Source organism: Microcebus murinus, chromosome 10 (genome assembly GCF_040939455.1).
Source record: "Microcebus murinus isolate Inina chromosome 10, M.murinus_Inina_mat1.0, whole genome shotgun sequence".
NCBI lineage: Eukaryota > Metazoa > Chordata > Mammalia > Primates > Cheirogaleidae > Microcebus > Microcebus murinus.
The window spans coordinates 25,225,015-25,241,323 of record NC_134113.1 but is presented as its reverse complement, the minus strand read 5'-3'; the positions used below and the strand labels follow the sequence as shown (position 1 = coordinate 25,241,323).

The 16,309-nt window shown below is 42.8% G+C and overlaps 1 protein-coding gene across 2 annotated transcripts in view; it reads right to left on the bottom strand.

Annotated features, from left to right (window-relative positions):
- Positions 1–16,309, bottom strand: part of TMCC3 (transmembrane and coiled-coil domain family 3) — a 68,418-nt gene that overhangs the window by 51,515 nt on the left and 594 nt on the right. The window contains exon 1 of one of the 2 annotated variants that reach the window (XM_012775282.3): positions 1–16,309. This exon is cut by the window's left edge and continues 12,249 nt beyond it. The exons of the other annotated variant lie outside the window; for it this stretch is intronic. The gene's annotated coding sequence lies outside the window, so the exon portion shown is untranslated. 2 annotated transcript variants of the gene reach the window in all.

Sequence of the window (16,309 nt, the reverse complement as noted above, 5' to 3'; positions counted from 1 at the left end):
AGTTCTTTCGAGAGGGGCTCACGTGAAGCCAGGGCTCCCTGGAAAACAGCCCCAGCCACGCTGCACAGTCATCACCTGCCTGCAGGTCTGTCCTCCCCAGCCTGAGCTCCTGGGGGTGCTGCCCACACCTAGCTGACCTCAGGACCTCACACGGTGCTGGGCACATGGTGAAGCACCGAGGATGATGAAGGGGGCTCAGGGATAAAGCAGCTTCTCCCTACATTTTCTACCTCTGGACTGGGCCTATCCTGCCTCAAATCGGCCCAGAGAAGAAAGCCAGAGGAGAATTCCAGATCCAAGCTCTGGGGTGTGAGCCCGAGACACCTGCAACTACTGCAGACTCCCATCACTGCGGTCACAGGTTGTGACCACGTGACCCTGCCCCAGACCTGGAGCAAAATAAAGAATGAATCAGAAAGTTACAGCATGAATGTGATTCATGGTCTCAGGGCAAAGGCTGTTAAACCAAATTTACGGTAAGACTCAAATGGAGACCCTGCTATTGAACCAGCATTATTGCTCTTTGTTTAAAGTTTTTGTAAAAAGTGAAATATGCCCATTTAACTACATTTAATTACAAAACATGCTTATTTTAGAAAAGATGTGAAGATACAGAAAGCCACAAGAGGAAAATAAATCACCCATCGCCCTACCACCCAGAGGTAGCTGGTGCCTGCATTTGGGTCTCTGCGTCACCGTCATTCAGATGTTTGGGCAGTTCCGCCCACTGGTCAGGGGCAAAGTCTGTGGAACGCAGAGCAACCTGGGCTCAAGTTCTAGCCTTTTCACCCTCAGTGGTATGATCGAGGATCAAAGTCCTGTAACTCCTGTTTGAGCCTCAGTTCTTCACTGGTAACATGAGGATAACTGTATCTACCCTTGGTGCTATGTGACAGCTGTTTTAAGCCATGAGTGGCATGGCACCCCCACTCATTTATGCGAGATTTATTAATATTCTACCTGTACATGCCCCTTTTTAAACAAAAATGCTCATTTTCTGTGTATTTTGTAAACTTTTAAATCAACATAAAAGTATGACCTCTTGACACGTCAATAAATATGTTTCTAAAACATAGTTAGTTTTAATTCTGAAACGAGAGCTTACATGAGACCAGTGGTTATTTTTTCTACAGCAATCATCTGCCACCACTGAGAATCATTCAAAAAAAGTTTCTAGTAACTTCCCCCCACCGCACCCTGAAATATGCACATAAATATAAATATACATAAAACCCACGGAGCCTAGGTGTTATGGGCTCACTTGTGTCTGCCTAAGAATCTACATGTTGAAGTCCTAACCCCCGTACCTCAGAATGTAACTGTCTTTTAAGACATGGCCTTTAAAGAGGTAATTAAGTTAAAATGAGATGATTGGGGTCTAATCCAACATGACTGGTTCCTTACAAGAAGATTTGGACACAGGTGCACAGAGGGAAGATGAAGTGAAGACACAGAAAAAATGGCCACCTATGAGCCCAGGAGGAAGGCCTGGAACAGATCCTGCCCTCACAGTCCTCAAAGAAACCAACCTTGCTGACACCTTGATCTTGGACTTCCAGGCTCCAGGACTTTAAGAAACAAATTTGTTGCTTAAGCCACCCAGTGGTACTTTATTAGAACAGCCCTAGCAAATTAACATAATACGTTAAAGACAGAACACTGGCCCTAATCGCATGTAATATGCATACTAATATTTAACATATCATCTTTTATATTCTGAAGTAACAAAACAACTTTAAAAAGTAGTGGGGGGCTGAGCACAGTGGCTCATACCTGTAATCCTAGTACTTTGGGAGGCCAATGCAGGAGGATAGCTTGAGCCCAGGGGTTCAAGATCAGCAACATAGCGAGACACCCAACTCTATAAAAAATATTTTAAATGAGCCTGGCATGGTGGATGTACCTGTAGTCCCAGCTATTTGAGACGCTGAGGCAGGAGGATTGCTTGAGGCCAGGAGTTCCAGACAAGCCTGAGCAAGATAGCAAGACCTGTCTCTTCAAAAAATTAACAAATTAGCCAGGTATGGTTGTGCATGTCTGTAGTCTCAGCTACTCAGGAGGCTGAGGCAGGAGGATTGCTTGAGCCCAAGAATTTGAGGTTGCAGTGAGCTATGATGACACCACTGCCCTCTAGCCTACACAGCAGAGTGAAACTGTGTCTCAAATAAAAAAAAAAGAAAACATAAAGTAGTCTTTGCATACAGATTTAGTGTCTCTGTCTTGCAACAGTACATGTATTATTCTAATTTATCTATCTGTTATTAAAATTATCCCAAACATGCAAGAAATTATTTCAAAAATGAGGGTTGAGAATGATCAATATTTAATTATGTTTTTCAATGCTATCCTTTAGAAATGAAACATTTAATTTAAAGAAAGCCACAAGAATACAAGAATATTTCACTCATTTCCTATTTGCCCAAAGAAATAAAAGTTTCCCCAAAAATGTCTGTTGGAATGATGGGCTCATTTTGTCTGTCTTTGAACAGTGTAATAAGGCTCAAGATCTCTCATTTCAAGTCTCACATAAGAGCCTAATTGGAGCCTGGAGTATCTAAAAAACTTTCTTTGCATTAGATCATTTTAATTGGCCAGAATGGTAGTAGAATTCTCAACAGTAGAATTAAATATGCTCCCATTCACCCAAACAAAATAGAACATTTCTAGATGACAGAAACGGACAATGACTCTGCATAAATAAGTGTTCCCACTGCTCCCCCAGTAGGACAAACATGAGTCACCTGAATTGGGGAGGGCTCTCACTTTAATTTTGGTGCACACAAGCCCAACAGACGCCAATTCAGAGAGTACCTCTAAACTGCCCAGCACGCGAGGTACACTTTGGCAGGCTTTATACAACTACTACTACTTGATAATTTGCTTAAGTCAGGAGGCTTTTTACAAGCGTGGTGCCTTTCCCAAATGAAGGCACATGCAATAATACGCTCTTGAATCAGGTTATGAAATGTTAAGTGTTAGTTTCTGGGCACAGCCAACAGTTTTAACCTCCCTCTGTGTCAGAGGCAGAGATACAAGGCAGGTGGACTGCTCAATAATTAACACAAGTGCATATAACAACCCTTAAATATCTAGTGATATTTAGGAAGGCACAGGGGTAACATACAAATAAGAATAATTAAGCCAAATAAGGAAACAGCTCATTACCTACAAATCTGAAATCCTGTTACATGCACTATCCTGATACAAGTGACAATTTAAATTTCCCAATACAGAGCCCCGCACAAGGATGCTAAATATGTTTAGTATGTAAGAGGAACGCAGGCTTGAATGTGGTCTGGGGCAGTAGTCCTGGGCCCTGTGGAACACAAAGGCAGGTGCCCGTCCTGCCCTTGCCCTAGCTGGGATGGTGCACCACAAATTATTTAAGGCAGCAACAGTGGTTTTAGGAAGCCACAATGCACATTCTTTACACTAACAGTTTTTGCAAACTGTGGAAGGGCAGGATTTTAAAACATTAAGTAGAATTTGTTGAGAGGCAATATTTAGTTCAAAAAAGAACTGGAAGCAAATTTTTTAAAAACACACAAAAAAATTTATCTTTTCTCCTCTATCTTTTGGTCTTTCCTTACTGTAAATGATACTGGAATTAAGCCTGTTTGAAAATTTCCAAATGCAGGCAGGAGCTAGAGTTCTCAAAATGCTCATTTAAAATCCCTGGGGGTGGAGGGTGGGAGGGTGAGAGGAAGAGGGCTATCAATCCAGAATGAATGCACCAGAATCACAACCTTCTGAGTTCAACAGATTTAAATCCCACAGAAAAAGCAGACATTTATAAAAATAAAATTTGATACCTATAGACAGCGGTGTATTTTTCAAGACAAATAACTATGCACAAGCATAGTGCTGGGATAACTGTACAGACACCCGAAAGAGAATCAAATAATTCTAATCAATTCAAAGATTCAAATACACAAAAATCAAAATCATAAAATGTATTTGGAGAACCATAGGCGTTCTAGTTTTTTAAGGAATCTCAAACTACAAAGGCCAAAGAAACTTACAAGCCATGAAATTTGTAAGCTTCTTCATGACAAATTCTGGTTAGTATTTGTTGTCATAACATATGCTAGCTCTAGGCTCAGCCCACACAAAACATATAATTAAGTCAATGGGACAGGCAGAATTCTAAGATGGCCCCCAAGATACCGTCCCTTCCAGCCTGGGTGAGCAAGACGTAAACATGATGGGATTTCACTCCCAGGACTATGTTATATGGCAAAGGTGAAGGAATTTTGCAGGCATAATTAAGGCCCCTAATCAGTTGACTTTAGTTAATCAAAAGACAGAGTGTCTGGGTGGGCCTGACCTAACCAGGTGAGCTCTTTAAAAGTGGATTTAGAGGTAAGAGACAAAATGCAACAGCAGAAATGCAATCTCACTGGCCTTGAAGAAACAAACTGTCATGTGGTGGAGAGAGCCACGTGGGAGAAAACTGTGGGCTGAGGGTCTTCATCCTACAGCTGCTAGGAACTTAATTCTGTAAATATCCAGTGAACTTGGAAAAGAATCACCAACTTCAGTTGAGACTGCAGTCCTGGCTCACACCTTGATTTCAGGATAAAAATCAGCAGAGGATGCAGGTAAGCTGCACCTGGACTCCGGGCCCTTGGAAACTAAGATAATTAAATGGGTGTTGGTTTTTTAAGTTGCTAAGTTTGCGGTAATGTGTTATATAACAGTAGAAAATTAACACAATCAGGAATGACAAACTGGGAAAAATATATGTGCAAAGCAATTTACTTAATAGGTAAAAAAAAACTTCCACAAATCTATTTAAAAGATCAACAACCCAAGAGATAAATGGCCAGAATATATAGACAAATAATTCATAAACACAGACAAATGTTTTTCAAGTCTGTGAAAACATGCTCAACCTGTTGTACTATAGTTACATATGATGTAACCATTAGGAAAAACTTGGTGAGGAGTACACAGGACATCTCTTTACTATTTTCTGCAACTTCCTGTAATTTAAAACTATGATAAGCTTCATTCATAACAGGAAAAATATAAATTGAGCTACCAGTATTCACCTATCAGATTAGCAAGGATCAAAAAACTTGACAATACACTGTGTCAGAAGGGATGTGAGTTGAGGCACGTTCATACACTACTTAAGGGTTATATAAACTGTTACCAGTTCTGTTCACTGCTGCACCCTTAGGTCCTAGTATTCCACACAAAGTAGGTACACTGTTCACTCAGTGTTCAATTTGGCAATATCATAATCGAAAATGCACATGCCCTTTGGCTGAGAAATTCCACTTTCAGAAATGTAGCCTACTAACATTCTTTACCATGTGCACAAAAAAGCATGTCCAGGTCACTTAAGGGTGTAACCAAAGACTGGAAGTAATACACATACCCTTTAATAAGGAAATGGTTAAATAAATGATGCAATAACTATGCACTCAAACAGTGTTCAGCAATTAAAACAAGGCAAATTAATCTGAATTGATGTAGATCAAGAGAATATGCTTTCCAGCTTCTCGAATCTCATAGTGTAATTTCACAACATTCCCACGTTCACTCATCTGGTCAATATTAAGAAAACACCAAGTACGTGCCAGCCTCCATGCCTAGATAAAAAGTGCACAACCATCCCCCTGAGAAAGCAGGAGCAGGTGCCCACAGGCACAAAGAGGAGGCGTGGGAATCCACAAAGAAAGGATACCAGAGCTCCAGGGCCAAGAGGTGAAAGAGGAAGGGCCCGTGAGAGACTTTGGGTGTCAGGCTAAGAAGCTGGGATTCTGTCCTCTTGAAGGATTTAAAGCAAGATAGTGATAAGACATTATACAAAGTACACATTTAATGTAAAAATAAAAGAGTGAGCCAGCTGCATAAGTTCATAATCTGGGGACCATCTCTTGATTTCATTACAGGTGTCTTAAGTTACCTCCACTTGAGTACCTGCAGTAAGCTGAGTCACATAGGACATAACCCTTCACCCAATGCCTGAAGGTATGATCATATAAAAACATGAGCACAGGCCAGGCCGATGGCTCACACCTCTAATGCTCACACCTCTAATCCTAGCACCGATATGGGAGGATCACTTGAGGATTGCTCTCAGGAGTCTGAGACCAGCCTGAGCGAGAGCGACACCCTGTCTCTACAAAAAATAGAAAAATGAGCCAGGCGTGGTGGCACACTCCTGTAGTCCCAGCCACTTGGGAGGCTGCGGCAGGAGGATCACTTGAGCCCAGGAGTTTGACGTGCAGTGGGGTATGATGATGCCACTACACTTTAGCTGGGGCGACAGAGCGAGACTCTGTCTCAAATAATAATAAAAAAATAAAAATTAAAAACATGAGGACAGTATGAAGTCCTCTTGGCCCATGTCATCTTGTGGAGTGGATTCAAAGGATATACTTGAGACATTTTCCTCTTCTGGAGAAAATTTTTTAAGCCCCACTCTCAAAGCACCTGCACATGCTCCACTCGACCATAACATCCCTTCGCCAGCTCTACACCCAACATTTAGCAATGGCAGTGACGCAGCAACTCTTGAACTGCATCTCTTCCATCTGCCTTTCAGTCTTCTGTGCCTTTTAGTGGGGTTTTCAAGCACTTTGCCTGATGCAAAGACACAACCTAAACAGCTCTTACTGAATGGGCCTCATATTATCAGATAAATTAAAATCTATGCCAACTAGTGATTCAGTCTTAAATAGAGGCCACCTGTTCCAATTAGGGAGATTAAAATAGTACACTGCTGACTATCTGAAGCCGCGTTCAGGCCTTCTGGATGATCACAACTCCTTGACAAAGAAAAGGGACTTCTGGCCCCAACATAGCGGCACACGCTGGAGTAAATATATTTAGGTGCTGAAGCACAGCTTTCACTAAAGGCACTCTTTATTTTTGGACAAATGCTTATATCCAAATTTCTGTGAAAGGCTGCATGCAGCTCAAGGCACCATTTAATTTCCTTACATTACAACAAGCCTACATACTCAGCTTAATTAGGTTCAACTGTACTTCAAAAAAAAAAAACCACAGAGCTTAAATTTCTTCTCCACCCACCATCTGTCCTTGCTTGAGATTCCCAAAGGATCCGCATCTTCTGGCTATTCCACTCTTCAGCCTAAGGTCCTCCCTGGCTTCAGTTTCTCTCCGTCACCAATAAGACAAAGGAGGAAACAATGGGGAGACACAGCCAGGAGCAGGAACGACTCATTTCCAACCTCCCTCAGGGTCCCCACTCTGACAATGCTGCCTCCAGCTTACCAGAGTGGGCTCCGGTCCCTCCCAAACCACCACCATTTATATTGAATTAGGGCAACTGGTTTATACCTCATGTGGTACACAAAGGATTCAAGGTAGATTACAGGAAACACGTATGTGAACACACACCCACACGCGCATGTATACATACTTTAAAACCACGCCAGAGAAAACATAAATAAGAAAAGGAAGCCACAATCAGGAGGTAAAAAAAATAGAAAAAGAAGTAGTCCATCAAATCTCACCTCAGTTCAACTGAAATTTGGATCTGAGTTTCCTGTTGGCCAACATAAAAAGGGAAATACTGAATAATTCAAATTTTCAGAACCTAAGGAAAGAAATGCTTCTAAGCATCTCCTAGGCTAGGCTGTGGGTCTAAAAATAAGAATTTCATGAAGGAATGAGGGGAGATGAAACAGTAAGAGCAGTGTTTTCCTAAATGATTCTGAATTATTTTAGGTAATATAAGACAAAAGCATTAAATAACACAGAATTACAGTGAGTCAGTTATTCCCTTTTCAATCTTCATTCAAACCCAGTTGATTCAGTGCAAGAGAAAGTCTGTTTGGTGCTAAAAGCTCTTAACAATGCTTCAACACTTGCTAATCTACTTCTTAAATCTGGCACTGCAGGCCTCAAACTCAGACAATATATAGCTAGAATAGTAACACTGACACCTTAAATTTAAGTTTTAAGGAGTGAGTTTATTTTGAAATATTAAGTAAATAATAGTACAAGTGATATGAGGCTATGCGTAGGAGACGTGGGAACAAAAGAAGTTTGGGAAACGCCGTAGACGACCATGGATGACTCAACGTCAGAACAACAAATGTCGTGATGGGCTCCCTAACACCACTCCTACGGGTGCCCCCACCGCTGACAGGCAGAGAGCTGACACTGAAGCCAGACTCCAGAGTCCACACTCTTAACCAACCTCTCTATGCCTCAAATCCAGAGATCAGCCAAGAGAGTAATGTTGGAGACAAGGAGGAAGGGGTGGTTGAGCAACATTCAGGAAGTCAACCGCTGGATGTAGTGAGTTGGGGGGCAGGGTGAGATCGAGGGGGCCCCCCCAGGCATCTGGTCTGGGGCCTGGCTGTATGAGAAAAGCATTAACCAAGAAAGGGGGAGAAGGCTGCTCAATGAATGAATGAAGTCTGACATGCATACTTCGAAGTGCCTGTGGAACATCCAGGTGGACGTGTCTTATACGACGCAGTGAAAGCCACACCTTACTCCTACGTTGGGCTCTCGCGTCCATGCACAGGGCAGAAGTCACGTAGGCTTTCCCTCGGGGGGCACTTCGCTGGGGACTGGCACTGGACATGCCATCTCTCGATACGCTACGGGACTCTATTCCTGTCTTCCCCTACTGTTGGAGCAGATGACTGTTTCTTTGGCCAAGAGCCGGGCTTGTGTTTAGGGGTCGTGTTGTATGAAAATTACATATACTGAAAGCACTCAGTGCTGGAAGAGGCTTGATGAGAGACTCACAGAACAGAGAGCTTGAGAGGCAACAGCAGACCCGGCTGAATCCTGAGTTAAAAGCACACATGGTGCATGCACTCCACGGCTTATGCACTTGGCATACTTTTCCCCACAATATCCTACCCTAATGGGTGGAAGGTCAAAATAACGATGAAATCTTCCTTTCGCAAAACTTTACACAGAAAAAAAAAATGAGACTAAAAGGGACCCCAGAAAAGATAATTTTGTAAAAGTGGCAACAATCCAGTATAGCTCAGTAGTTTGACATACGAATTGTCACCTTTCTCTATCACAGGGCCCCAAAAAATCTGGAAATAAGCTCAGAAGGATAATGGCCTAACACTAAATAATTCAAATTCATTTTCTTTACCTAGAAAATTCACAAAAACTTAAACCTGTTCATCAATTCTTTACTGAAAATAATTTTAAATTCTCATTCTAGCTAGTTTGAGATATTCATAAAATGCAGCAATTAAAATTTGGCATTTAAAAATATTTAAAGCAATTCCTTTCTAAGACAGAAGATGGTAAAATGGTTAGTTCTAATCAGTCTGTATTAGCTACCTACATTTACTGGGTACAGTCTGGTTAGTGTCATTTTTCTGCTTCTGCAAATGGAATAGCCTGGAATTAATGTCTAAATTACCTTCCAGTTCCAACATGGTAAAACCTTAAATCTAACTGTCTGGTCCTCTGCCTTAAGTATAAGAAGCACGTGCCTTCGATCCACTCAAGCTCGGGGCCGCAGGGAGTTCTGGTACAGCCACCAGGTTACAATTTTCCTACCTGCTTGAAACTGTCTGTCGTAATGTTTTTAGTTGGCCCAGGCTCCTCAAATGCACTTAGACCCCAAGGCAGATACCAGTTTACAGTCAGCCATTTAATACGTGGCTTCCTGAGGGGACCTACGCTAAAATGGGATTTCAGGAAGCACTCCTGGAAAAGATCTGGTCTCTGGAGAAAATGCAAAGTGTTGGAAATCACACCCACAGTCTCCACCCCACTGCAGCCCCCCTGGTAGCCAGAGGGTACCACTGTTGTGTGTTTTCATTGTTATTCCTCTCCCATCTAAACGTTAACGGGCACTTAGCAGGCACTGGCAAGGCACAGTGCTTTATATGCACTGCATCATTAAATTCTTGCAACAGTCTTCTAGGAAAGGGATTACGATGCCCTTTGTAAAAAGGTAACTTTGGGAGCATGCCCCAGGGGACACTATGGAGAGTCAACCGAGCAGGCACCCTTACCCACTCCAGGGTACTCCCCAAAGTCCCCAAGGTGTGATGCGCCGCAAGGGGACAAGAGGAAAAGTGATTTACTATTACGAGGAACCTTACAGAAAGATTCCCAGGTGACTGATTACGTGATTGCAAGAGAACAAAAGGTGTGGGCGCACAGGCCAGTCACGGGGACCTACTGAGGAGAAACGTGTTTGTAGGCGCGTCTGGAACTTGATGGTCACTAGGGAGAACCGCTTTCACCCTGCCCCTCAAGAGCTCATCTTCCAGAGACCAAATGACAGGCTAAAAGATGGTTCTTTAATCATAAGCGTATTTAACAGCCTCTAAGATTTCTCCAAACTACTGGCAAAATTCTTTTATCCTAGGTATTATAAAAAGCTCATAAACTATCATTCTGTATCATTCATTCAAATGTTTACTGGGAATCTACAAGTACGTGCAAAAGACTGGCAAAGCCTGCACCATAAGAATGCAGAGCACACAACTTGGGCGGGGGTGGGGGGGCAGCATTCACCCCAGAGGCAGACGGGGAAGCGGTTAAGAACCAAGCTCTGGAGGCACGGTGGCACATGCCTGTGGTCTCAGCTACTGGGGGGGGGGGCTTAGGCAGGAGGATTGCTTGAGCCCAGGAGTTTGAGGTTGCTGTGAGCTAGGCTGACGCCATGGCACTCTAGCCCAGGCAACAGAGTGAAACTCTGTCTCAAAAAAAAAAAAAAAAAAAGAACCAAGCTCTGGAATTAAGACAGAGTGGACTCAAACCTTTCCTCCACTATCACTTCCTAACAGCCATAAGACCGTGACAAATTACTAATATGTCTGGGTCTTGGTGTCCTCACCTGTAAAATGGAACTATATGTAGGATATTGTGAGGATTAAACAAGACAGTGTATCTGAGGTGCTTAAGACTGCCTGGTGTAGAGTAAGCAATCAGTACACCCTGACTATTATTATTACTGCATTCTTCTCCTCATTTATGTTCTTTTTGCCTCCTTGCAGAGGAATACTCAATAAATATACCATGTTTTCCTTTAAGTAGCACCCCTGCCAAGTCGATGGAAGTGGTTAGATTATGCACAAATCATATATCCTGATGTTCCCTTTCTAAGGAATGAAAAGTCCTCATTCTGATTCACAGTACAGTGATTCATGGTTCTCTTCCTTCTCTCTCACCAACCCCCTCCCCCCACTGAAAACATAAAAACAATTAAGAAACAGCACGAATGAAAGCTGCAGACTTTCCTTAAGTCAAGATTTGGGCAATTTCCACCTGGGACTAGGCTGATTTTTGACCTTAGCAGCATCCCTGAAAATTCAGGCAGAGGGTCTGCAGCGGGAACACATCCTGCGATCCAACTTGCTAGCAGCTGTCTTGGTGCTTTCTATAGTGGAAGTGACAGGCGGGTGTGCTGGTGGTGGCTGGCAATTCATTCTCTTCTAAAGAGAGAACCGGTGAGCCTGCAGCAAAGCGTATCTCAAAAACACACACTACATCAATTTGCTCGTTCTAAATATAAGAAAAATCTGGCCTGAGACACTCACCATTATTCATAGTCTCTTTAATGAGCTCTTTAGAATAAAATAAATCACTGGTTAGAACAGTAAATCACAAACTACTCACTTTACCACTTCACTGGGTCAGTGTCACCTACGACAGAAGTCTGTTCCACTCGCCCTATTTCCTGCCCAGGGAGGGGACATGCTATCATCAACTTATTACCTCACTGCCCAACCAGTTCCACTGTGAGAAGGGCTACAGGATCCTCTTCTCCTTGACTGCCTTTGGTCATTACTCATCATGTAATTGTGGTTCTATTTCCAAACCAGAGAACACTTAAAGACATACTACAGGTGGCATTCATGCTCGACTCAAGTTTTACTTTAGATGTTAGAGACTTTTGTACTTATCATTATCGTTTCCTCCTGTACAAGAGAAGGGTACTGTCTGGGACCACAAGTATATAAATGAGATATACCAACCAGATATTAAGCATAAATGAGATCTACCCACGAGATATGAAGCTTCCAGAGAGACCAGACTGTTTCACTGATCATTGTATTCCTGATGTTGAGACTAGCAGCCACACATAGAAGGTGCTCAATAAGGATTTGTTGAATAAATGAAGCTTCTCGCCCTCAAAGTGACAGTATCTGCAGTTTATAAACACATGTAAATAATCAATGTGATGAGAAACAAATGATGGAAGAAGGTACAAAATGCTAGAAAAGAATTTCATAAAATTAGCAGTCTTTCCATTTTCAAGCTTATGAACCCTTATATAGTACAGGTTGTGTATCCCTTATCTCAAATGCTTGGGACCAGAAGTGTTTCAGATTTCAAATTTTTTTCTGATTTTGTAATACCTGTATTATACTTACTGGTTGAGCCTTCAAATAAAAAAATCTGAAATGCTCCAGTGAGCATTCCTCTGAGTGTCATATTGGCACTCAAAAGGTTTTGGATTTTGGAGCATTTCAGATAATCGGATTTTTGGATTTGGGATGCTCAACCTGTAATAAAAATGGTTACCATCTATTGAGTTCTTACTGTGCACATGACCTTGAGTTAAACATTTTATAGACACTACTGCATTTATTCCTCGAAACACCCCTGTTATGCAGAAGTGGAAACTAAGGCTAGGAATGATAGGATCCAAGACCGCATCAAAAGCAAGCAGCCATAGCACAACATCTGTATTCTGGGGACTGGCCTAATGAAAGTGGTTCTGTAAGGAAAATAATCTGGGCCTTGCTTGCGGGACGAAATAGAAGCTGGTGAAGGCTGTAAGTGGCTAAACTAAGGCAAGAGATGATTGGGGGATAAGGAAGGAAGGAACCGATTTCAGAGAAATGTCAAGGAAAGACCCAATGGTATTCCTGTTAGGTTAGAGAGAGGGGGGAGGGCAGGCACTCAAGATGACTAGCAGTTCTGATTACAGGTAGCACCAACAAAATAAGAAAAAAATTACTCATCTATGGATAAAAATAGGTAACATTTGAGTGCACACACCAACTTTTCTTTCTTTTTTTTTTTTTTAACAAACACTCTCTTATTTAAGACTCACAATCACTCCCACAAGATTGGATTATCATCATCTCTTTATAGATGGGGAACTGGAGGATCAGAAAGGCTACTGAGGACCTTGTCCCAGTGCTCCCCCAGTTAAGAAGTGTGAAGAGCCAAATCTCAACCATGTTGGTCTGACCCGAGCCCCAGCTGTTTACCACTCTACCCAAGTGGCCGAAGGTGGCATTTTAGAACATTTAAAACAGAAACCGGCCGGGCGCGGTGGCTCACGCCTGTAATCCTAGCTCTCTGGGAGGCCGAGGCGGGCGGATTGCTCGAGGTTGGGAGTTCAAAACCAGCCTGAGCAAGAGTGAGACCCCGTCTCTACTATAAATAGAAAGAAACTAATTGGCCAACTAATATATATAGAAAAAATTAGCTGGGCATGGTGGCGCATGCCTGTAGTCCCAGCTACTTGGGAGGCTGAGACAGAAGGATCGCTTGAGCCCAGGAGTCTGAGGTTGCTGTGAGCTAGGCTGATGCCACGGCACTCACTCTAGCCTGGGCAACAAAGCGAGACTCTGTCTCAAAAAAAAAAAAAAAAACAGAAACCAACTAAAAGAACCCTAATTCACACATAATTAATAAAAACCAGTTACTGTATAGAAAGCAGACTGCCTGTATTCTTAAAAAGATGATAGGCTTTAACTATCTAGGGCATGAAAAAAAAAGTGGGATTCTAATTATGTATGCTCTTTCTTTTAAAGTAGAGAGAGATGTGCATCAAGTTAGCAAGAACCATTTCTGAGTTTTACAAAGATTAACTTTCAAAATGTGAATGATCCTGACTTGTCAGCTTAGAGACAATCACAGAATTCATTAGTGACTTTACATTTTCACTGGAGGGATAAGGAAGGAATCTAGGTTAGTCCACCTGGCTATAAAAATAGACTTCTACAATATTAAAATAGTACACTGTCTCATTATTATTCCAGTCTCAAAGGCTCAAGTCCAGAGAGATGTGTATTTTCCCATATTTTCCCTTTTTATTTCAACATGATTTTTTTTCCCCAGACAGGGTCTCAAACTCTGTCACCCAGGCTGGAGTATAGTGGCATGATCTATCACAGCTCACTGTAGCCTTGGACTCCTGGGCTCAAATGGTCCTCCTGCCTCAGTCGCCCATCAGAGTATCAATCTTGAACTCAAAAAATGACCATTCAGTTTGTAAGAACCAGATCTCACAGAATCTTGGCCCGCTCCTGGGAGGAAACTACATATCCCTGAAAGGTTAATCAACTCTTCCTATGCACCCCTAATTCTCGTTAGTGTTTTTAGGGGAGCTAATTTACCAAATGAGTCCACAAAAGGGTTCTTTTGAAACCCTGCATGAGTTTATTCCCAAGGAGATGGTGACATCAAGAAATAACCACTTGGTGTCTTCCTTTTGCATTACATACTTTCCGGGTGTGAGGAAAACATGTCTTTACAATTATACCTAAGTGAGTTCCACAAAACAGAATCATGTAATGCGATGAATACTTTCAGCACAGGAAAACTGTTCCTTCCCTTTATTACAGCAGGCTTACTGCGGCCTTAAGGACATATTGAAATCACATCAGCCCCACTTGAGAAAAGTTCTTATGTGTTTACAAAAATCTCACTAACTCTCCCTATTCCTCATTGTCTCAACAATAAAAACCCCAAAAGCGGACAATCAAGAAGTTTAAACTCGGATCTCAAGAAGTCGAGCATCACTGCTGTAGAATTTGTGATCATGTTCTACTAAAGTCCCAGCCCTTCTCGGTCTGATTCTTCTTCTCTTCCTTAGATCTTGTATATGCCCCATATACCAATTTAGGATACTCAGCACATAATAACACTTAGCTCGGTTTTAATACATGGTCTATTTAATAACCGAGTACCCCTATGCTAACAAAACAATGTAGCAGGTATAAGAAGACAGACAAAATGATAAGTCGGTATAGAATTTTAAAGAAACTCCCTTCATACAAAGTTGGCACTTTAACAGAAAAGACAGGTGTGGAAATGGAACCATGGCAGACAAGACAGAGACAAGCTAAGTGCTCAGTTAAGTCACACATTTGCTTTATCACCTTCCATCTAAGCAGATGAGGCATAAACTTTATCGCCACCATTTTACAGGTTATGAAGAGTGAGTTTTGGAAAGTTGCATGAGTTCACAATGAGCCATGCATCCCTCAAAGATTACTAATCTTGCTGTTTACACAAAGATCATCCCAGTTGTGACAAGAGAAACCCGAGCTTTCCACATTTTTTTCAAATCTACAACGTTAACTTTAGAGACTCGGCCCAATTACAAATGCACGAGAAAACGATCTGCTTTTCCTCACTGCTAGCTCTGCTAACTAGCAATCATCTTTCAAGAAACTCCTACCTGTGGGCAACCAAGAATCCTTAATGTTTACCGCCAAGTGGAGTTTCTGGTTATTTTCAGAACAAATTGTCATGAAACTTTTTTAAAAAGTGCAAAAATAAAGAGAATTTGAGGGGCGAAGAGAGAGTGAGATGGGTGCAGGGGGTATCATTCCACCAAATCTATTCAACCTGTAAAAATTTAAATCATTCTACTAAATTGATTAACAGAAGCTGAAAGGAGAGACTGAAAGCAAATATACCAGGGACTTCACATCTGGGGTAATCGATTACTACTTTGAATTATGGGTGAACACTCAAATCCTGCACGAAGGCCGCCACAGGTCCCCACCAGCGCTCAACTATTTCTGTCCAGTGGGTCTCTGGATCTCGGAGGTGGCAGGCCAGGATCTGAGCCCGGCTCTACCTCGGTGGACTTCAAACCGAGAGGCTGACACCCAAATCCCCAGCTCTCGAACAAGTGAGGAGTTGGCAGAGCAAAGAACAACTCCAGGTACCTCCTGCCAGAACAGAAGCCGGGGTGGAGGAGGTGCTGTGCTAAATGGCACTTCAATCAGCCAAGGGGAGAGCGAACTACGGAGCCCCGCACCCGGCCTCCAGGACCCAACAGCGGAGAGGGCACGGGTATCCCCGGGGAGGGCGGCGAGCCCCCGCGCCGGCCGCGGCCTCCGTCTTTATTTCCAAGCACCACAGGGCTGGATGCTGCAGCCTGCTCAGAACGAGCTATTTTCGCCCACAGCCAAAATCAGCAACAGCAAATTACATTGCAAACAATGGCGAGGGCGCCCGCTCCGCGCGGCTCCAAACTCCGGAGAGGCAGCCGAGACGGACTTCTCGCCCGGGCGGCGCGGGCCGCCGGCTCCCCGCGCTCCGGCCGCCAGCGCGGGCTCCGGCCCCAGCCGCGAGGGCC